This window comes from Psammomys obesus, unplaced genomic scaffold, assembly GCF_907164565.1.
Source record: "Psammomys obesus unplaced genomic scaffold, mPsaObe1.curated_primary_1811, whole genome shotgun sequence".
Lineage (NCBI taxonomy): Eukaryota > Metazoa > Chordata > Mammalia > Rodentia > Muridae > Psammomys > Psammomys obesus.
The window spans coordinates 45,219,833-45,244,599 of NW_026587216.1; positions in this window are offsets into that span (position 1 = coordinate 45,219,833).

Consider the following 24,767-nt stretch of genomic DNA (forward strand, 5'->3'; position numbering starts at 1 on the left):
TTCACTGAGTCCCCTAAAACTCACAGTTCACAAAATGCCCCAAAGCAGAACATGTTTTGTATTTCTAATAGTTTTATGTCCATAGTAAGTAGAATTAATTAAAGCAGTGATAGGAACCTTGGCAACTATTTTTAAAATTTATTTTTAAATTTATTATAATTTATTCACTTTGTATCCCAGCATTTTACCTCTACCCCTCCCAATCCCGCTCTCCCTCCCTCTTCTCCTTCCATGCCCCTTCCCCATTCCACTGATACGAGAGGTCCTCTGTGGTCATCTGGCCCTAGCCTAACAGGTCTTATGAGGACTAGCTTCCTCTGTGGCCTGGTAAGGCTGCACCCTCCAAGGGGAGGTGATCAAAGAGCAGGCCAATCAGTTCATGTCAGAGACAGTCCCTGTTCCCTTACTAGGGAGCTCATTTGGAAACTGAGCAGCCATGGGCTACATCTGTGCAGGGGTTCTAGGTTATCTTCATGAATGGTCTTTGGTTGGAATATCAGTCTCTGGGCCCATATTTTTTGGCTCTGTTACTCTCCTTGTAGAGCTCTAGTTCCCTCTAGGCCTTTCTGTCTCCCCCTTCTTTCATAATATTCCCTGCACTCTGCCCAATATTTGGCTATGAGTCTCAGTATCTGCTTTAATAACCTCTGTTTAATAAGCCTCTGCTTTAATAAGCCCTCTGTGGTAGGCTCCTGTCTTGTTTCTTGTTTTCTTCCTCTTTTGATGTCCATCTCACTTGCCTTTCTGAATGAGGATTGATTATCTTACTGAATGAGGATTTTCATCCTTCTTGCTTAGTTTATTTAGCTGGGAAGATTTTAGTATGTTTATCCTATATTATATGTCTAATATTCACTTATAAGTGAGTATATACCAGGTGTGTCTTTCTGCTTCTGGGATACCTCACTCAAGATGATCTTTTCTAGTTCCCACCATTTGTCTGCAAATTTCATGATTTTCTTGTTTTTAATTGCTGAGTAGTATTCCATTGTGTAAATGTACCACAATTTCTGTATCCATTTCTCTATTGAGGGACATCTGGGTTGTTTCCAGATTCTGGTGATGACAAATAAAATTGCTATGAACATGGCTGAGAAAATGTCCTTGTGGTATACTTGAGCATATTTTGGATATGTGCCTAGAAGTGGTATAGCTGGATCTTGAGGAAGCACTATTCCTAATTGTCTGAGAAAGCACCGGATTGATTTCCAAAATGATTTTACAAATTTACATCCCCCCATGCAATGGAGGAGGGTTCCCCTTTCTCCATATCCTCTCCAGCATGTGTTGTCACTTGAGTTTTTGATCTTAGCCATTCTGATGGATGTAAGGTGAAATTTCAGGGTTGTTTTGATTTGCATTTCCCAGTTCCACCCTCACTCTCTCCCCCCTCTCATTTTCCTCAGAAAAGGGCAGTGCCCTTTCCCATCCACCCCAGTTCATCAAGTTGTATCTTCCCCTGTGGCATGTCAAGGCAGTCCTGCCAGGGGAAAGTAATCTAAAAGCTAACAAGTGAGTCCATGTCCAGTGCAGTCCCCCTTCCCTTACTAGAGGGCCAACATGAAGCCTAAGCTGTCCATCTGCTACATCTTTTTGAGGGTCTAGGTCCAGTTTGATGCATGGTCCTTGGTTAATGCTTCAGTCTCAGCAAGACCCTCTAGGCCTTGATTAGTTGATTTTGTTGTTTTTTCTTGTGGCACTCCTGTCACTTTCAGGTCCTTTTCTCTTTCCTCCCACTATTCCCCAAGACTCCCTATGCACTGCCCAATGTTTGGTTGTGAGTCTCAATATCCAGCAAAACTTTAAATCACTGAAGGCTGATATGCTCTTTCAGTGTTATCTTGACCCTAAGGATTTTGGAGATACCAGACAATCTTCCAAGTTTTGCAGAAACCTTGGAATGGGGGTGGCTTTTGAAAGTCAGTCCATTATCAGTTTTGATTTGGAGAGGGACCACCCTCTGTAATAACAAAAATGGAGAGCATATGAATAACTAGTTTCTGTGAGTTGTCATTAGTCTATGCCAAGGCCCAGATTAAATGAGAATAGGTATCTATGGTAACAAATACAAACTTTTGTCTACTCAGTGATTGAATATGGGTAACATCATCTGCCAGAGAGCACTGGGTCTTAAAGTCTCTGGGGTTGGTGCCTACTTGTTGAATAGCAGGGGTACAATTTAGGAGTGCACAAGAAGAGAAAGTTTTGAGAATATGTTTAAGGTATTTTATGGAAGTATTGGGGAATTTAAGTTATAGCCCTTTTAGGTTGATAAGGGTCAACTGATGAAGTTCTTTAGTGGTGATGGATCACATAGTAAAAGCCCCAATTGTGGCAATCTTATTGGCTAACACACTGGCGGGAGGAATCACTGTAACCATATATACTGATAAAATGGGACATGTTTTAGTTTGAAGTGTCTTGGAAACCTTTATTAGTAGTGGGGAAAGAGGGTTACCATCAAGTCTGAAAAGAGCAGGCTAGCCAGAGAGCAGGTTAACTGCACAAATAATGTATGGATATATATTAAATGGTTCCTTTAGGTGTGGTGCGACCACACAGATGGCATACAGTTCTTTAAATTGAGATTTATATGGGAGGGGGAAAATGTGACTCACATTCAATGTCTTCTCTGTATGTCACATAAGCAGTTCTTTGTTGCCACCCCCACCTCAGTTTTTTTTTTTTATATTAATCACAGGTTATTACTTTGTATCCCAGCCGTAGCCCCTTCCCTCATCTCCCTGCTCCTTTCCAAGTCCACTGATAGGGGAGGACCTCCCCCCTTCCATCTGACCCTAGCTTATCAGGTCTTTTCAGGACTGGCTGCAATGTCCTCTTCTGTGGCCTAGCAAGGCTGTTTCTCCCTTGGGGGGCGGGGGTTGAAGCTATGGGAAACCACGAGATAGAGAATTGGGAGAGTAAACAAGCAGGGTACCACCTAAAGAGTAGTATGGATGTCAGTAATTTATCTTTGAGGTAGTGATTGTCTATATGCCCTGGGAAGGAAGCCAATGAGGCTGTTAGAAAAAGAGCTGTGGTTCCTCAAAAGCCATTGGATATCTGGAAAAGATAAAATGATCACATCAATTTCTTTGCCTATAACCTGTAGGGTGTGTTCTCTTCCTGTCCTTATCATGGTGGATAAAGCATGGACCTTAGTTAGTAATCAAGGCATTCCCCCTACTGGTGTAAAGAGCCATTAAAGGATTCTCTGAGGTTGATACAAAGCTCCAACTACCATGAAACAGGTAGATATAAGGACCTGAATTGGCTGCTGTGGATCATAGCAAGCCAGGGAGGTATTGGGTCCCCTTGGCTGCTGGTGACAGGGAGCAAGGAGAGTAAGGAACTTTGTTGCCCTTAAGTAAGTCAAATAGAGGCTGTAATTGGCTGCTTGGTATGGTGAGCTAAGGTCTAAGCTAATTAATATTGTCTAATAAGCTTTGAAGGGCTTTTAGGGTTTGAGAAAGTCAGCTACCAGTTTAGCTACCCTCCATTCAAACCTGTCAACTGATCTTGAGTTATTGACTTTAGCTATTGAGAAGGCAAAACACTTGCAATCTTGTTGGAGTGATACTGAAAAGATGCGATTGTTAATGTCTAAAACTAATAACAAAGTATTTATGAGTATAGTAGAGGCAAAGAGGAGGTCACATGGAAGTAGGCTCTAAATTTTCATGACTTTATTAATTGCTTTTAGATGCTGGGGCAGCATCCAGGTCCAGTCTTCTTTTTAATTACAAAAACAGATATATTCCAAGGGGTCTTAGAGGGACAAATGTATCCCATGTCTAATTGGTGTTTAACTAATTGTTGTAAGATTATTAATTTCTCCCTGTTTAGAGGCCACTATTCTACCCAGATGAAATCTTCCATAATCCATTCTAGGCAGGAAGTAAGGTATTGAACAGTGCCCTTTAGAATTGGGAGTTCTTCCCAGCCATTTTTTTTCAGTTGACAGTGTCTTTTGCTTTACAGAAGCTTTTCAGTTTTGGGAGGTCCCATTTATTGATTGTTGATCTTAGAACTGAGTTCTTGGTGTTCTGTTCAGGAAGTTATCTCCTGTATCTGTAGATGTGTGGGTTTATTTCTGGGTCTTCTATTTGATTCCATTTATTCACCATTATGTTTCTATGCCAGCACCATGCAGTTTTTATTACTATTGCTCCGTAGTACAGCTTGAAATCGGTGATGGAGATACCTCCAGATGATCTGTTGTTGTACAGGATCGTTTTGGCAATTCTGGGTTTTTTGTTTTTCCATATGAAACTGAGAATTTTTCTTTCAAGTTATGTAAAGAATTGTATTGGTATTTTGATGGGAATTGCATTGAATCTGTAGATTGCTTTTGGCAGGATAGCCATTTTCACTATGTTAATCCTGCTGATCCATGAGCATGGAAGATCTTTCCATCTTCTGATATCTTCAATTTCTTCAGAGACTTGAAGTTTTTTTCCATACAAGTCTTTCACTTTCTTGGTTAGAATCACACCAAAGTACTTTATGTTATTTGTTGTTTCCCTAATTTTTTTCTCAGCCTGTTTATCTTTTGTATGCAGACTGCTTCTGGTTCTTTTGAGTTATTTATTTTTTTTTTATCCAGCCACGTTGCTAAAGGTGTTTATCAGCTGAAAGGGTTCTATGATAGAATTTTTGAAGTCACTCATATATACTATCATATTATCTGTGAATAGTGATACTTTGATTTCTTCCTTTCCAATTTGTATCTCCTTGATCTCCTTTAGTTGTCATTCCTCTACCTAGGAATTCCAGTGTTCTGTCGAAGAGATACGGAGAGTGAGCAGCCTTTCCTTGTCAGACTGAGTCTGAATTTAAGAAGTTAAACACCAACACACCAATTAAAAAATGGGGTACAGAGCTAAACAGAATTCTCAATAGAGGAATGTTGAATGGCAGAGAAACACTTGAAGTCAGTACTTCTTATTTGCTCTGAAATATACACACAAAAATATGTGAATTTATCCACAATCTAATAATAATCATAGCCCAATCATCCACATGTCCACTACCAAATTAAGGAACACTGGTCTGAATGCCTCTCTTGGATACTTTTTCTTTCTTTTTTCTCTCGGATCTATTAGATCTTTCTGTTAATCATTCCTGTAGCATTATTCACTGTTTCATCAGGGAAATTTCCTGTCCTTAAAAATAGAAGTTGTAGAGGACAATGAAGCCACTTTTGATGAGAACCGATAGACTAAGATCAGAAAGAAGAGGAGAACCTCCCCTATCAGTGGACTTGGGGAGTGGCATGCATGCAGAAAGGGGAGGGAGGGTGGGATCGGGAGGGGAGGAGGGAGGGGCTTATGGGGAGATACAAAATGAATAAAATGTAATTAAAAAAAACAGAAAAAGAGAAAAAAAAGACAGTGCACTAAAAAATGAACATGTTTTTTAATAAATACCTGTGCCAGAAAACAAAAAAAAAAACAAAAAAAAAACAAAAAAAAAAAAACAAAAAAAAATAATAAAAGTTGTTTTACTTTTGGTTCTTTTTGAAATGCATACACAGGGTCTCTTCTTGCACTCAGCATTTTGTGTTAATATTCTATGAATTCACAAGTGGTTAGTATGCAGTTATGTTCTGTATACTCTAGAGTATACTGCAATTTGCATTTCCATACCATTGTTGATAGACTTTGGGTTTTAACATTACCTCCTTTCCTTGAGAATGGTGCCCTGAGCTTCCCTGTTTTCAGTTGTTCATGATCAGGAGTTTCTCTTTTGATGTTGGGAGAGGAAAGCCTGGACCACAGGTCATGTTTCTGCTTACTTTTCTCTAGCAATACAAAGCTATTTGTGTAGACAGCTTCACCAGTTTACTCGCACCTGCAGTGGAAAATGCCATTTGTTTTATGAAGTGAAGTTTCCCAAGAGTCAGCTTTAAAAATCTCATCAGAGGCATGATGACTTGAATCTATCACTTCCAAATTAAATTCTTGAGAGCAGGAAACTGACAGCTTGAGTAAATCATGTTGGCAAGTGGTTACATTTAAAATAAATTTTAAGATTTTAAACCTTGAGAGAGTTTAATTAAAGTGCTGAAGAGATTACAGTATAGTTTAAGAACTAAAATTTTCCTTTCATGTTCAATACCAATTAATTCTTCTCATCTTCCATTTCTAATTTATCAGCCTACTTCTATTGCTTTGATAGTGCTGCTACAATTTTCTGCTTGGTGGTTATTTTAAACCTAAGCAGATACATTTGCCACACAGTCAGCTCATGAAAGAAAAGTCCAGTTCACTTTTGGCATTAATCAATGGACTTTCTTGTGATGAATTAGGAGATGAAAGTGAATCTCTTAAAAGGTAGCTAATGTGGAGTTAAGAAAATGCGTAGGTCATTTATCAAGGTTGTGCTTTATTTATCTTCATCGTTTTCACTAGAACATATTGCAGGATAAAAGTGATGTTTAAATTTAGGATAGATATCTTGTGTGATTTGAAGAATTTGGAAAGTTTTTTCAGCTATGTACCGTCTATATTTTTAAAACCAATATATATACTAATAAGTATTTGCACTGAAAAATCATCTGGAATTTATTTATTTATTGGTTCTGGGGATTGAACCCAGGAAGAATGGGATGTTTTCCTAAGCTATATCATTAGCACCAATAATACTGATTTTGAAGGCTGAACTTCCCTGTGGTAATTGTGCAGTGCTGATGATGAATCAAGGCCCTTGTTCATGTTGGGTAGGTAGTCTACTATAGAGTCAGTTCTTTAGCTCCTTTAAAGGTACGTGGAATTGAAATTCCTTATGAGCTCTCCCCAGGTCTGACCTCCACTCTCTTCATTCTCTGTGCCCCCTCTCCTACCTTGTTCCTTTTCTACTTCTGTCTATTCTATCTCCCCTTTGGAGAGAGATTAATATATCTTCTCTTGGGTTCTCCTCTGTGTTTATCTTCTTTGGGCTTGTGCCTGGTAGTATGCTTATCCTGTACTACATGGCTAAAATCCCCTTATAAGTGAGTATGTACCATATGTGTCTTTCTGGGTCTGGGTTACCTCACTCCGGATGATCTAGTTCTATCCATTTGCCTGCACATTTCATGATTTCGTTGTTTCTAAATTTTTTTTATTTATTACAATTTATTCACTTTGTATCCCAACTATAGCCCTCTCCCTCATCCCCTCTCAATCCTGCCCTCCCTCCTCATCTCCTCCCATGACCCTCCCCCAGTCCACTGATAGGGGAGGTCCTCCTCCCCTTCCATCTGACCCTACCCTATCAGATTTCATCAGGACTGGCTGCATTCTCTTCCTCTGTGGCCTGGTAATGCTGCACCCTCCAGGGGGAGGTGATCAAAGAGCCAGCCACTGAGTTCATGTCAGAGACAGTTCATGTTCCCATTACTAGGGAGCCCATTTGGAGACTGAGCAGCCAAGTGCTACATCTGTGCAGGGGTTCTAGGTTATCTCCATGCATGGTTCTTGGTTGGAGTATCAGTCTCAGAAAAGACCCCTGTGCCCAGATTTCTTGGTTCTGTTGCTCTCCTTGTGGAGCTCCTGTCCCCTCCAGGTTTTTCTATTTCCCCCTTCTTTCAAAAGATTGCCTGCACTCTGCCCAAAGTTTGGCTATGAGTCTCAGCATCTGCTTCTATACCCTGCTGGGTAGAGTCTTTCAGAGGCCCTTTGTGGCAGGCTCCTGTCTTGTTCCCTGTTTTCTCTCTCTTCTGATGTCTGTCCCATTTGCTTTTCTGAGTGAGGATTGAGCATCTTACCCAGGGTCCTCCTTGCTTAGCTTCATTAGGTATTCAGATTTTAGTATGTTTATCGTATGTTACATGTCTAATATCCACTTATGTGAGTATATACCATGTGTGTCCTTCTACTTCTGGGATACCTCACTCAGGATGATCTTTTCTCCTTGGAGAGGATGTGGAGAAAGGGGAACCCTCCTTTATTGCTGTTGGGAGTTTAAACTTGTACAACCACTTTGGAAAGTAATCTGGAGCTTTCTTAGGCACTTAAGAATAGTGCTACCTCAAGATTCAGCTATACCACTCCTAGGCATATATCCAAAGTATGCTCAAGTATACAACAAGGACATTTGCTCAACCATATTTATAGTAGCTTTATTCATAATAGCCAGAACCTGGAAACAACCCAGATGTCCCTCAATTGAGGAATGGATACAGAAATTGCGGTATTTTTACACAATGGAATACTACTCAGTAATTAAAATCAAGAAATCATGAAATTTGCAGATAAATGGTGATTTTTGTTTTTGTTTTTAATAGCTGAGTAGCACTTCTTTGTGTAAATGTTCCACATTTTCTTTATCTAGTCTTCATTTGAGGGATATCTGTGTTGTTTCCAGATTTTGGCTACTATGAATAAAGCTGACATGAACATAGTTGAGCAAGTGTCCTGGTTGTATGGTGGAGCTCTTTTGGGTAGAGGATGTGCTCAATCCTGATGTAACCTGATGAGCTGGGGTGAAGGGAAAGGGAGCTCCCCTTTTCTGAGGAATAGGTTAGGGAGGAGTTGAGAGGTGGATGGGGCTGGGAGGGGAGGAGGGATGGAGCCACAACCAGAATGTGAAGTGACTAAAAATAAATTAATTATAAAAAATCCTGTTTGAGCTATCTGGGAAAATATTTTAATTGTATTTTATTACCTATTGAGGCCTATCGTAATAATTAACATTCATTGGCTAAATAGAAAAAACTCTTCCCTTTTTATTTTGTTGACGTTGTCTTGGGTTCATAAGAGAGGACTAGGAGAAAGGAAATAAAAGCAAGGAAAGAAAGAACAGAAGGAGTACAGATTATGCAGAGGAAAAATAGCCCTAACTAGCTCTATCTTCTTTTTTTCCCCAGCATTTAATTTTTTTTATTTATTGCAGTTTGTTCACTTGAATTCGAGCTGTAGCACCCTCCCTTGCCCCCTCCTAAGCCTTCCCTCCATTCCTCCCTTCTCTTCTCCCATGCCCCTCTCCCAGTCCACTGATAGGGGACATCGTCATTTTTCATCTGACCCTAGCCTATCAGGTCTCATCAGGACTGGCTGCATTGTCTTTCTATGTCCTGGTAAAGCTGCTCCCCCTTCTGGGAGAGATGATTAAAGAGCCAGCCACTGAGTTCATGTCAGAGACAGCCCCTATTCCCTTTAATAGGGAACCCACTTGGAAACTGAGCAGCCTATGGGCTTCCTCTGAGCAGGGTGTCTAGGTCCTTTATATGCATGGTTCTTAGTTGGAGTATCAGTCTCTTCAGGCCCCCTGGGCCCAGGTATTTTGGCTCTGTTGGTCTCCTTGTGGAGCTCCTGTCCCTCCAGGTCTTTCTATCTCTGTCTTCTTCCTAAGGATTCCGATACTCTGCCCAGAATATGGCTATGAGTCTCAGTATGTCATTTGATACCCTGCTGGGCAGAGTCTTTCAGAGGTCCCCTGTCGAAGGCTCCTGTCCTGTTACTTGTCTTCTTCTACTTCAGATGTCTATCCTGTTTGCCCTTCTGAGTGAGGTTTTGCTTTATCTTCCAGAGTAGATTTTAATCATAAAAGAACACATTTGATGGACACACACTGTTATATATACCATACAAATATGCAACATAGTCTGTCTCTCTGTGTCTGTGTCTATCTCTGATACACACGCTTGGGCACACACAAAGTGGGGCTGAGTATGAAAATATAACCTGGGGTCTAGAGAGATGATTCATTGTTTAAGAGCATTTGCTGCTCTCACAGAGGGCTGGAGTTTGGTTCCTAGTACCTAATTTGGTTAGCTCGCAATCATCTGTAACTCCAGTTCCAGGGAATCTGACACCTTCCTTTGGCCTCTGAGGGAACCTGCACATGTGTGTGCATGATTAAAAAAGTATAAAGGGATAAAGTAGAAGCATGTAAGCTTCTAAATTTTAACGGAGCAGTAGGAAATACCAACAGGAAAAAAAGAATGAGGGTTCCCATGAACTGAAGAACAATATAAGGGAAACACTGAAGGGAAGAGAGGAGGCATACTTACCTCTCAGGGTGTCATAGACATTTTGGATCATTGGGGAACATTGCATACTATGTATCTAGAAAATAGCATTTTCTTTCTAAATTTATTCTTCTCTCATACCACGTATCCCCACCACAGACTCCTGGCTCTGCACTCCTCTCAGACTCCATCTCCTTTCCCCCAGATCCACTTGTCCTCCATTTCTTTTCAGTAATGGGCAGGTCTCACAGGGATGGCAATTGAATACGGCATTACAAGATGCAATAAGACGAGCCACAAATCCTGATATCAAGCCTGAACGTGGCGACCCAGTAGAAGGAAAATGGTTCCAAGCTGGCAAAGGAGTCAGAGACAGCCCTACTCCCACTGTTAGGAGTCCCACAGAAATCCCAAGCTAAACAACCACAATTTATATGCCGAGGACATGATGCAGACCCATGTGATTCCGTGATTTCTGTTTCAGTCTCTGTAAGCTGTTTTGAGACCAGCGCAGTTGATTCTGTGGGCTGTGTTCTCCAGGTGTCCTCAACCCCTCCGGTTCCTATGACTCTCCCCTTTGCCACTTCCACGGGGTTCAGCTCTGCCTAGTGTTTGGCTGAAGGTCTCTGCGTCTACTACCATCAGTTGCTGGAGGAAGTCTTTCTGGTTATGATTGAGTTAGGCACCATTTGAAAACAGCGTTTTGTAACAAAATGATAGTATTCAAAAGAGGAGGGAACTGATTAAACACATGCACATGTATTCCCATTTTCAAATCACCTTTTCAAATGTGTTATAAAAGGTACTGTTTTTTTAGAGGAAGGTAAGTCTAGGAAAAAAAAAAACCATGAAATTAATATTTGGAGTCTGCTACTGAGATTTGTTTTGTTTTTTTGTAAAGTATTCATATTGCCCCTTTTACTTTTTACAGCAATATTAAAAGATTATTTTATTATCTGCCTTGAACATATTTAATATGAATAACTTTACCCCAGTCAGCTATTTTCATGTTCTCTTAAATTATTATGTTTTTTTCAAAGTCAAGAAGGTTGCTTGCTTGTAGACCCCATGGAAACAGAGGCCAAATACTTAAAAAAATCCTTTAACCAATACAAAGCATCTATTTTGTTCCTAGTTTAAATTTCTTAGTTTTAATGAAGAGATTAAACATGTTTCCTTGCAAGGCCTTTTGCTCCTCTTGCTGCCTTTAAGAACTCATTTTTCTCTAAGTTGGAGTAGAAATACCCGATTGAAAGGTTGGCTAGAACAGAATCCTAAGAGTGAACTAATATGTGGACCTGATTCCCCTGCTCTCTCCCTTTTTATGCTCTCTGTTTCCATTCTTGCAGTGCCCTCTCCATCTCGACGGTGCATCGCTCACCACCCGCTCACCGCCCACAGCCACGACCTTTTCTGGCAGCTGTTCTGCTCTGCTCCACTGCCTTCCTCTTCTACCCATCCTTCCTTTTCTTAGACAAACAGTCACAGGCAGAGCAGCTTGGAAACCAACAGACTGGCAAAACATAGCAGCTGTCAGAATAGAACATGACATTGAGGAGATGAAGGGGTGAGACTCAAGCCAACCAGATGGGGTGCTTCTGAAAGTGGGAACATTCAACCCAGAAATGGTTAGGTGTGCAGCGAATTCTTGAGAATGACAAATCTATTTGGCTCCATTGGATAGATCCACTTCTAATGTTCTTTCTTTCATTTAGCTTCTTGCGCATTAGGAAAGAAAGAGAGTCCAGGCCCAGCAGGCAAACGCACGCACACACACACACGAACACTTACTCATGCACGCACACAGGCACACATACACAAACATGCATGTATACATTTATGCAAGTGTATATATATATATATATATATATATATATATATATATATATATATACACACACACACACATAAGGCATTTTAGGCAAATATGAGATAATTTTTGATCTAAATATTGTAGTTCTTCATTAAACCAATTACAAAGGGATAAAGAATGATTATTAGTGACTCCTTCGAGACCCCTCACTCTAAATGCCTTTATCTTCTAGAAAAACATTCTATCATCTACCAGCTATGTACTTTTTATGAAACATTATGCAAATAAACACACACTTAATTATTATTTCCATTGATAAAACAAACCTTTTAAATGGTTTGCTTGATGTGTCATTCAGTAAGATTCATTTTTTTTTTGGTGACACCTTAAAGTTTCATCATCTTACTGTATTTTCCCCTGTGCACATGCAGAGCAGTCATGTACTTCAGCCAGAATCCCTTGGCACTGTTCAGATTTCTTTTTCTTCAGTTGTCTTGCCTCTGTGTGGTAGGCGTCCCTGGGTAAGTTTCTCCCAACTATAATTCCTATATTCACTCTTACGTGTTGGTTGCATTGCTGTCAATCCCAGGCAATATGGCAATGCTATTGAGTATCAGAGTGGAAAGGGCCAGGGTTCATTCTGCTCAGTATGGAGATGACGCACCTAAGAATCAGGGAAAGTAACATCTTTAATTCTGCTACAAGCTTGGTCAGCAGAGGGCCAAGGAAGCCAGCATATACGTCATCATATGTTCTAGTTTCCTTCCTCTTAGCTGTGATACACACAGAGACCAAAAGCAACTTACGGAGGAGAAAAGCTATTTCATTGAATACTTCCAGGTTGCCCTTCGTCACTAAGTGAAATCAGGGTAGCAGCAGGAACCTGAATGAAGAACTGCTTTCTCCTGAAGGCAGTATTATCATTGACAGGAACTAGCTTAGAGCTAAAGGAGTACAGGAGAAAACATGGAGGAAAGCTGATTGCTGGCTTGTCTGCAGGCTCATGCTTAGCTAGATCACATGCCTGAAAATGGTACTGTTCACAGTGGGCTGGGTCTTCTGCATCAATTAATATTCAAGGTGATCTTACAAGATGTCACTAAAGGCAAGTGTGATCTAGGAAATCCTCATTCAAGCCTTTCTTCTTAGATGATCCTGCTCTGTGTCAGATTGACGAAAGGAAACAGAGCACTATTTTGTTGGCCTCATCATCTTGAAAGACATGTCTTTCATTTTCAGTTTATTGCCTTATATTACATAATGCAATGAAATGCACATTTATTATTTAAATAGGTAAAGATAAACTTGCAAGTAGTATTGAATAAGTTTTTAACATTCAGATATGTCACGGACTGATAGAAATGATATGGTAAAGAACTACCATAGGATCCAGCTATACCACTCCTAGGCATATACCCAAAGGATTTTGAGCATACCACAGAGATAGTTGCACATATATTTATTGTGGCCTTATTCACAATAGTCAAGATATGGAAACTAGCTGTTCCTAAACAAAAAAGTGGAATAAGAAACTAATGATGAATGAACAAAATTGGGTTTTATTCAGCTATAAAGAGTGAAATTAAGATATTTTCAGGAAAATATCTGTGACCAGAGACTATTATGTTCCTAAAATAAATCAGATTCAGACAAATGTCCTATTGTATTTCAGGTGCGGAATCTAGGTTTAAGTGTGTGTGTGTGTGTGTGTGTGTGTGTGTGTGTGTGTGTTTTGAAGCAAGAAAAGGGACTGTAAGGAGGTAGAGGGAGTCTAAAAAGAGAGTGAGGAACAATAGAGAGTAATGTCATAAAAGCAGAGAGGAAAATTTTTTGAGGGATGGAAAATGATGGACAATAAGAAAAAGGGATGATGAAAATAGTGTTGGAAGGGTGGATAAGAAATTATAATGATAAATATGTTTGAAAACGTCATGATGAAGCCCAATTGCCTGTATGCTAACCAGAAATTAAAAAAGAAGAATCAAGGAACTCAGCATTTACTCTTTCTGTATTTTATATCTGAGTTTGGAATAAAAAAAGAAAGAAAAAATACCTTGTTTTCTTCCTCCTTTCACTCATTTTTCATCATTACTTTCAAGATTTTTAACTTTTTAAAAAATTTTATTTTCTTCACCATTTATTCATTATATATACCAACTGAAGCCCCCTCCCTCAACTCCACCAGTCCCACCCTCTCTTCCTTTCCCCCTCATCCCCTTTCCCTATTCCACTGAAAGCCACATCCACTATTGCCATCTGCCTATAGCTTGTTAAGTATCATCAGGACTGCCTGGACTCCTCTTCCTCCATGGCCTGGCAAGGCTGCAGCATCAGGGGCAAGTGATCAGAGTGCAGTCAGCTGAGCTTATGAAAGAGGCAGCCCCTGCTCCCCTCACTCAGAGATCCACATGGAGACTGAGCTGCTAATAGGCTACATCTGAACAGGGGGTCTAGGGCCTCACCATGCATGGTCCCCCGTTGGTGCATCAGTCTCTGCAGGAGCCCCTGGGCTTTAACTTGATAGGGAAGTATTCTCCATCCTGTGCATATATAAGGAAAATTAAGTCTCTTCTGGAAAAATTTACTGTCAAATCTGCTAATACAGACATGTACATATTCAAAATTACAGCATAGCACAGCATGTTGAATTCTGTAATAGAAACAGGGCCATAGTCCTCCAAAAACATGGAATAAGAAAGATCATCTACAGGAAAACTTCAGAGAAGATGACATTGAAATTGTGTCTGAAGAATGTGTACAGCAGATGGTGGAAAGGGATAGGAATAAGCGAGACTCTTATTGCAGAAGAAATTCATCTGCAAAGACAACATTTTCTGAGAAAGAATAAAATACTTGCATGTGAGAGCAGAGGAGTGTGAACCGAAGATGTGAAAGATGAATGAGCAGATGTGAAGTAGGAAGGACCATGAAGAGGGAGAACGTGAGAAATGGAGAGAAAGGGGCAGAGGGCAAACTGGTATTAGAACAGGTATGAATCTAAAGAGCTTAGTGCCTGCCTTAGCCACAAGAAACAAAGACTGTAATTTACTAGTACAGCCACAGTACCAGGATGACAGATAAGCAGGGTTGTATTGCTATGATAAAACAGGCCCACAGGGATGTTTGACTAGAGTTAGGAAATCATCTAAGAAGTTTTCAGATTTTGTGAGGAATTAAAGGCCTGATTTGAGTAATTCTTGATTGATTTCTTAGTCTGAGATGCAATAACAAAGTGGGATGAATGGCTTCCATCCTAACAGAACTATAGGAAATATGTTTTTTATATGGAAGCCATAATCAAGATGCTGGCAGATTTTTGACTCCAGTAAGGGACCATTCCTCACAGGTGGCAGCTCCCAGATGTATTCTCACATGGTAGAAAGGGAAGATAGTCTCTCTTGTGCCTTTCTTACAACAGCAATGACAGTCCATCTCAGAGCAGCCCATGAGGATCCAACCCTAACTAAGGAGCTGTTGGATGGTACTGACTGTTGGGCATAGGGAATCACTTTTCTTCATTATTGTAGATACTAGTAAGTTGCTCATGCTTCAGTAATTAACCCCACATCCACAATCACATAAACAACTAATTCAACTTAGTTAGTCATTAAAAAATAAAAAAAGAGATGGGGTTGAGGACTTAGCTTAGTAGTCAAGGTCTTGCTCAACAAAGCCATGGGTTTAGTCCTCAGCACTGGGAGAAAAAGACAAGACCCACAAAGACCACTAAAACCCTAGGAAATGAACACATATGGCCTTCGGGTGGGCAAGATGTCTTAGTTGCAAAGAGCACTGCCACCAAGCCTAATGACCTCAGTTTCATTTTTAGAACAACATGGTAGAAGAAGAGAACTGACAGCCACAAGATATCCTCCTGTCTCCTCAGTTCCACTGTGGTTCACATTTCTTCTACCAATAAGTAAATAAATGTATGTGAAAAAAAACATAGTAATTAAAGAGGGATTTGTGAGGAAGAAAGGGTCCAGTGAGAGTGTGATGGCATGACAGAAGGCGATACCAGTGAATAAGATTAAATCATATTATAGACACGTATGGATTTATGGAACATTAAAGAACAATATATAAAAGACTATGTTCTAAAGCCAACACTCAGGAATTAGGATTTCAACACATAAATTTTGGGGGAACAAATAGACCATACTAGTTGAGATAAAGGAAATTAGAAAGACTCAAAAGGTTAGGCAGACAGACTTGGACATTGGCTTGAGTGAGGGTGGTGCTGCAGGGGGAAGGTACTAAGGAAGAGTCTCAAGAAGCCTAAGCCAATGGCTGTGTTATTAACTACAGTAGAAGGACTAGAAGGGGTGGTACAGTAGTTGTAGAAAAATCTCATCAACAATGTTCAGAAATAGTGGACAATGCCCATATAAAGTTCAGATGGAAGACCATGATATAGATATGATAGTCATTTAAAGTCAGAGCCAGAAATGATTGTTGAAACTGTGGGTGTGAAGGACCAGACTCTTTTCAGTAGAGCCCTGTGATGAGATGGTTTGAGTCTCTATGATGCTTATGGAGCATTCTTGATGGAAGTGTATGATAAGTCAAACCATTCAATATAAATGTAGGCACCTTCTAAATTCCAGATGCTATTATGCACCAGACGCCATTATGTACTATTATACAAAGATTGTACAAAGATGAAAGATATATTTTCTTTTTCAAAGAGACTGCAGTCTAGGAGAGACAGGCAGGTGAGAGAAATGGACAAAATTTACCATTGTAGATGCTGCTGAGTATTGACATAGAGGTGGACTAGGGTAGACCTAGAAAGGACATGCAGCATAGCTTTCGGAAGGGCTTAGTTACGGGCATGTGATTCCCATAGAGTGGGACTGATAAGAGAGAAAACTGAGTCCTGAAGGCTAATTAAGGCTATTTGCAGAAGAAAACCTGTGTGTGTGTGTGTGTGTGTGTGTGTGTGTGTGTGTGTGTGTGTGTAAAACTCTTCTAAGTCAGGTGTGGTGACTCATACCTATAATCCCAGTACTTGGTGAGTGGAGGCTGGAGGAGCAATGGGTTAATAGAGTGGCATCGTGTTTCAAAACAAACAACCAAAAACCAAACAACCAATAAAATACAACAACAGCAGTAGGCTAATGCTTTTAAACAGTAGTTTACACAATAATAGGTTTTTGTATGGGATTTTCATATCTTCCTCCCCTCTTCCTGTCATCTCCCTTCCCTTCCTCACTATACCATTTGCTCCCTGTGTTGCCACCTTTTATTCCGCTCTATCTCCCCCTACACACCTTAGAGTGCCAGAGCCCACTGGCAGACTCGAACAGTTCTAGAGTCAGGAGTGAGGACTGAAAGAAAAATTAATAAGCCAACACACTACACATGGGATCTTTCAAGAGGGCTTCCAGTAGAAACTAGTCACCTGGTTTATTCCAATAATCTCTTTTTAAGTCAGAGCAAAAGCACCTTAGCACAATGATTGAATTCACAGGGAAGTCAAAACTTTACCTTGACCACCGGACCACCTGTCTGTGTGATCCTCACACAAACAAAAGGTGTGAACTTTACAAGACATCTCACCTGCTGTCTCAAACAAAAGGAGATAGACTTGGCAGCTTATCACTGACTCCAGTGAAGGCCAGGGTGAAAACAGGTCTTTCCATTGAGATCTAAATAACACAGCAACCTGGCAGACCACTGGCTCCCCACATTAGAGCTCCTGTTTCCAGCCAGGGATCACTTCCTGGCCTTTCGCTATATTTTCTCCTGGCTGGATACATATATTTAATAGTGACTAATGAGGATTTACAAATGAAAGAAAAGATGGTATTTGTCTTTCTGAGTCTTGGTTACCTCATTTAAAACAGTATTTTCAAGTTACACCAATTTTTCTATAGACTTCATTTTTCTTCATAAATGAATACAATTCCATTGCATATGTGTATCATGTTTTCACTATCCATTTATCCAACGGGCTAACTCATCTAGATAAAGACAACATCTTCTTAATTGGCTGCAAATTGGTCCTTCTCTGCTTGTTTGCCTGGAGTGAAGCTTTATTTCTCCGGATACACACCATGATCATGGGGTAGGCACCTGAATTTGGATTTTCTTACGGGACTTTATGTTTTAAGCATTTGAAGAGTTCCACTGGATGTCATCATTAATACTGAACTCATTTCTCAGTCTTCTTGTGGACATACCACTGAGGACCAGACTCCTTTCAGTAGAGCCCTGTGGCAGAGTGTAAAGCAACTAGAATAATCTGGAGACATGAACTGTTTGCAAGGTAATTAAGATTCACACATCCTTCTTTGTGGCTGATATTCTACCATTTGTAACAAAAACCTCTGAATTCTATTCCACAATGCAAAATACCTGATAGGATTCATAGGTTAAAGTTGCTATTCACAAAATCTCTTAGAAAGGCAGAAGTATGTTTGGTTGGTTAAAATTACTCACAAAATTCTTTCAAGCAGCTATCAAGAGGCTAACAAATGCTGCTACAGCATAATCATATAAGTAAAAATGATCGGTGGAAATACTGAAAATGACAAACAAGGAATTACATTATCGTACAGTTTTCCCTTGCCTGCATACTTGCATTAGCAAACCCACTTATAAAAAGCTACATAGATAATGCTTGTGGTTGAAATGTATCTTTATAAAAATATGCTCAACCAAAACCCACAGATAAAACGTTGCAAATTCATGTTTTAGTAAGTTATTTGATCAGAAGACAAACATTATGTTGCAGAACTGATGAAACTCATTTGGTTAGTTGGAAGTTACTTACTTCCCATATAAAAATCCTATATAAAATCCCATGTAAAAAGTTACCAGCTTACTACTGAGAAGCAGTATAGACTGATATAAATATTGTTAAAAATTAAGAAGAAACAGGAGTCAACTGATATTCTCTGCGAGAAATTTATTAGGAGGGAAGGGGGAGCAGGACATAGAGAGAGAGTAAAGGGAAGGGGGATGGAGTGCCCTGAGAGAGAGAGAGAGACAGAGAGAGAGAAAGAGCAAGTAAGAGTGTAAGAGTATAAGAGAGAGAAAGAGAGTGTAAGAGAGAGAAGAAGAGAAAGTAAGAGAGAGACCACGTGTTGGGGTTAGCCCTTTAAGGGGCAAGGTAACCACGCCTTCCAGGTGTGCCCACCTGGCTGGCTACACATGATGATGACATAGGTTGCTGGGTAACCCAGGAGCAGGTTGTATTCCAAAATACTAACAAATATGCTTCCAGGAGACTCTTAAAATTCAGTCTTTTTCATTTTAAAAGAAAGTGTGTGAGTGAGTGTGTGTGCTTGATATGTGTACAGGTGTATGTGTGCATGTTCTTGTGTGTGAACATACATACAACATTCCAGTGTGCTCATGTGCAGGTCAGGACAAACTTTGGGTTGGTTCTTATCTTTCCATATTGTTTGAGGTATGTTTTCTCTGTCCTTTTTTTATTAATTTTTGAGATTATAGAATAATTACGTTATATTCCCCTTCTGTTTCTTCTCTATAAGCTCTCTTGTGTACCACTCCTTGCTTCTTTCAAATCCATGAATTTTTTTCTTAATTGTTGTTACATACATACATGTATATATGTATATGGTCTTGAAATCTTTCACCTATCATTAAGCTTGGCATGTATATTGTTGTTATCTTTGTTCAGCGCATGTTTAGGCACTAATGTTGGTAAAACTTATGTTTGTAACTTTTGACATTACTAGGAGATACAATATTACAGGAAACTCCCTGATCCTCTGGCTCTTTAAAATCTTTTCATCACTTCTTCCACAATAAGCCTTCGGGATGGAAGTTGTTTTTAAGATATTTCCACTGGGACTGAGCTTCACATCTCTGCATTTTGCTCAGTTGTAGTGTTCTACAAGGTAGAATTGTAGAAGTAGTAGTGGCTGTCATCTGTCTGTTGCTGAGAAGTTTCCTTGATGAGAGGTGAAAACTATACTTATCAATGGTGTAAGGACAGATATTTAGACTATAGTTAGGAATTATGCTATTTTAGTAAAATAGTGGTTGTTTTTTCCTCAAGATACATAAACTTACTAGCCTTTGGTTAGAGTTCCATACCAGGTATGGTTTTCTTCTTGTTGAGAAGGCCTTAAATCCATTTTGAGAGATGTTGGTTACCACCAAGGTATGTGTGCCCCTACTGTCCCCTTAGTGTTATTGGTCCATGCTGGTCATCGTTGTGGTTCATAGGCATCATAGATGGTTAGGATTGTTCATTGTTCCTTTTCTTTGGAAGCTTACAAGGTGCCCTCTCGTATTATGAAAGCTAGTCCTCAGGGAGAAGGGTTCAGATCAGATCTGGGTTCTGGAGATAACTTCTCTTTGCTTTTGCCTGAGACAGTCTATATGACCCAGACTGTTTCCTTCATTCTCAGGTCTTAGCCTTCTGTCTCCTGGTTATGGGTGTAGGGAATACACCTACTTACGTTACTGCATTCAGATTTGGAGCTTTGAATGTTAAATGGCAAATAATGTCATCAACTAGTGCTTACCCCAATGTTGTGATATATATATATATATATATATATATATATATATATATATATATATATATATGTTTCAAAAGTCTTTGAAAAATTAGTATAGAGTTGTTACAACCAGTTGAAAGTTCATTTTGCCTTTGAACATGCACATAAAGGGGAAAGATTTTTTTAAATGGGTAATATATATCAATATTTGCTCAACCCAGTCAGTTCTCGGTGAAGTTCAAGCAGAATGAATTCATTTTCTGGTAAGATTTTGTTCCTCCTTTAAAGCTTAGCTTTGGAATAGAGTATGGAACTCTCCATCTAATTAAATGCCTGCCAAGTTGATGCAGGTGGGGAAATCTGTAATCTTTGACACTTCGGAGTGAAACTGCAGTTCTAGGCAGAAGTCCAATTTCATTTTGTTCTGTGTACGTACTGTAGAGACAGAATACATGCAAAGTCAGTCCCCGTGCAGCCAGTAGAGAGGGAGGCAAGACAACCCATTTTTTTTTTTCTTATTGCTCTCAGCTTGAGCTACAGGAACTTTAATTTTCATAGCCAAAGAGCTACCCCAAAATCTGGTCTCTAGCCATGGTGCTGCCACTTAGAGTTGTGTTTCACCTTGGGCAAAGAACTTGATTCCTCCAAACAGCAGTTTTATTATATAAAAATATAAGGACTATGACACTAACCACCTAAGAATGTGAGGTAAATATATCCACTGGGGTTAGACTCCTCATGATCTGTTGATCTCCTCATTGTGTCCAGTTGTGGTTTTCTGTGACCATTTCCATTTGCTGTCAAAGACACTTCTTGGATGAGTGATGGCAGCTTATATGTGGATATAAGGATAAGAGTTAGAATGTAGTAAGGAATTGTGTTGGTCTACCAAAGTAGTGGCAATAGGTTCTTTTCTGAGATCCATGACCTCATTAGTCCTGGGAAATGGAGTAGGTTTTGTTCCCTTCTGGTTGAGTGGCTTTACTTCAATCTGAGATCTGTTGGTTGCTATTGATATTTGAATGCCACTTATTGTACCTTTATACACATCTTGCCATGCTGTACTTATTTGGTTGATAGTTGTTATAGCTGAATAGGACCATTTAATTGGTTCCTTCCTTGGCAGATTGCATAGTGTTTTCTGGAACCATGGCAGCCAGAGCATAGGAAAAGAGGCTTTCAGGTCAGATTCAACTTGAATCATCTGAGTCTTATGACTTAAATATGCAATGTCTTCAGCAATAGGAAACTACCTTCAACTCTTGAGGGTCAACCAAGGGCTTCATCTATAGTCTGTATAGTTTTTGTAGTTGGAGGGAAAGAAAGATTGTGAAAACCAGACTGTTGGGAACTATGCTATGAAACAGCCTCTCCTAGAAATGGCTGCATAAACAAGGCCAGAAAAATGGCAATATAAAAATATGGCAATATCAATAGACATGCTAAAGTGGAAGGGAAAAATTTCCATAGGCTTCCACCTATAGGTAAAGAACTACAGGCAACCAATGATTTCTGGGAGCAATAGACTCCCAATATGAGTGCCTTTATTCTCAAGGCACAGTGGTCAGCCTTGAAATCATCCACATACAACAAAAATGGACACAGATAGTTGTATTTATATATCTCTGTGTGTACACGTACATACATACACACCCATATAAAACAATATTAATCAAAGGAAAAGAGAGTAATAACTTGAGAGTAAAGTGATTCAAGGGAGGGCAACTGGGAGAGAGGATGGAGGGAGGAAAGGAACCGGAGGGAAGTGATATAATTCTTTTCTACTTTCTGTTCAGTTTCTTATTTTGAAATTCTTTAAAAAGTTTTTATTTATATATTTTTATTGATTCTTTGTGAATTTCACATCATTAACCTCATTTCCCCTCATCTCCCAGTCCCTCCATATCTGCTCTCCATCCTTGCAATCCCCTCCAAAGAAGGCAAACAAAATACAACAAAACAAAGCAAAACCCCCATGTCTGTATGGAAGCTTTGGTGTGACACTGTGTCACACAGTGTACCTTTTTGTCTAAACTGTTTCACATGTGAGTTCATTGTAATGAGTCACTGGTCTGGTTCAAGGCCTCTGGCTTCTGCCATACTTAAAAAAATACTTATTAAATCACTTTACAGCCTAATCCCAGTCCCCTCACTTATATCCTCCTAGTCCCACCCTCACACACCCCCTCCCCTCATTCCCACCTCTCGTTTTCGGAGAAGGGAAGACCACCAAAGTATACGTTGCATCCTGAAGTTCTAGTAGGACTAAACATATCCTCTCCCGCTGAGGCCTGGCAGGCAGCCCTGCTAGAGGAAAGAGATCCAGAGTCGTTTCTTCTTTATTTATTTAGTTGTTCACTTTATATTCCAATCGTAGTCCCCATCCTCTTCTCCTCCTGGTCAAACCTTTCCTCCCTTTTGCCCCCTCCCTTCCCCTGCCTCTCAGTAAAGCCCCCTTCCCCTAACTCACCCCAGGACTTCAAGTCACTTCAGGACTGAGCACATCCTGTTCTACAGTGGCCTACTAAGGCAGCCCTCCCAGGAGGAAGTGATCTAAAAGCATGCAACAGAGTCCATGTCAGAAACAACACTCTTCCCCCTGCTCCCCTTACTAAGACACCAACAAGTGTTGTCTGCTGGGTATATATATATGTGTGTGTGTGTGTGTATTTATGGGGCCTAGATCCAGTCCATGCATGATCCTTGGATGGAGCTTCATTCTCCACAGGCTCCCATGACCCCAGATTAGTTGGCTTGTGAAGCTTCAGTCTACTCTGGGTCTCTCTATCCTTCCCCCATCTCTTCCAGCAGGCTCCCAGTGCTCTATCCAATCTTTGGCTCAGAGTCTCAGAATATGTTTTGACCCTTTGCTGGGTGGAGCCTCTCAGAAGACAGCTATGCTAGGCTCCCATTTGCAAGCATAGCACAGTGTTGTTGTTAGTGTCAGGGGCTGGCTCTCTGCCATGGTGTGGTTCTCAAGTTGGGCCAGGATTGATTCTGCCACACTTTCAATACTGAATCCTCACTGGGACTCTTCTTGAACATTCTATTGTTGCCCTGTGTCGTGGAGATCCTGCAGCTTTGGTTTGGCAGGACCTGCCCTTTACCATGCCCCAGCAGATCACAGATGGGGTAGATGTTTGGGTGGGTTAACTCGAAGTCCTGGATCTGGGCCTGATGGCAGCTGATTTGGTCTGCCTGCCAGCTCTCCTGCCATCAGAGCCATCTCTCTGGCACTTCCCTAGTGAGGTGTGGAGCCAGCTTACCTGAATGCCTCCACCAGTAAGGGTGGGGCCTGCTTCACTGGTCAGTCAGTGAGGGGTTGCCAGGTCTTCAGCTCTCATGAGCTCAGGGTCAGCTCTCCCAAGCTGCCCAGGGGAGGAATGAGGTTAGCCCTCCAGCCTATATCAGGTAGATAGGGGCTAAAGTCAAGATATAAGAGGTCAAAGTGATTCCTTCTGGTGGAGTTTTCTCATTGTGAAGGGAGAACCCATATTTTAGCTTTCATCATAGTACAATGGCTACTTGCATTCTTTGGCTTGTGATCCCTTCTGAGAACCTCAAAGTACATCACTTTTATTTCTGCTTACATAATCCCATTATTCCCTTGACTCTGTATCTTCTTATGAAAAATGTGTGATGACATTGAGTCCACCTGAACAATCCAGTGTAATTTTCATGGTTCATGATCATCAGGTTGATCACATCTGCAATGTCTTTTTTTCTCATATAAGATTGAATTCAGGGGGTGAAGAGATTAGAACCTCAGAAGAGCAGATCATTATACCACACATATATTATTTTATTTTGTTCTTGTACTAGGATGAGGTAGGCTGTTTCTCTTTGGTCTGTCCAGCTGTGGCATGAAGGGTCTAAATGGTTCCCTGGCAGTGTTACTTCTCTAGAATTCATTAGTAGTTTAGAGGTACTCTCAAATTTCATTTATGTTTCAAGTTTATTTACTTGAATGTAACATTTGATTGGCCTCTACCTAGCAGGGTATGGAAGTAGAATCTTGAGACTCATAACCAAACTTTGGGCAGATTGCAGGGAATCTTATGAAAGAAGGGGGAGATAGAAAGACTTGAAGGGGACAGGAGTTATACAAGGAGAGCAATAGAACCAAAAAATCTGGGCCGGGTGAAGTTCTATTTTTAGTTCTGTGAGAAACACCGACATTGATTTTCTTGGTGGTTGTGCCAGTTTGTATTGCCACAGTGTGAATTAGGGTTCCTCTTTAAATGGACTTTTACTTGAATTTTTTTTCAATTTAATTAATTTAAAAAATTTAATTAATTCACTTTATGTCCTGATTTTAGCCCCCCTCTCTCCTTTCCTTCCAGTTCCAAACTCTTTCCCTCTTCACTTATTCCTAATTCCTTATTCCTCAGAAAAAAGGAAGCCCCCTACCCATTCACCCAAGATCATCAAGTCACATTAGCCCTGAACTTGACCTCTTTTTGAGGCCTGTTGAGACAGCCCCACCAGGAGGATGTGATCAAAAAGCAGGCAACAGACT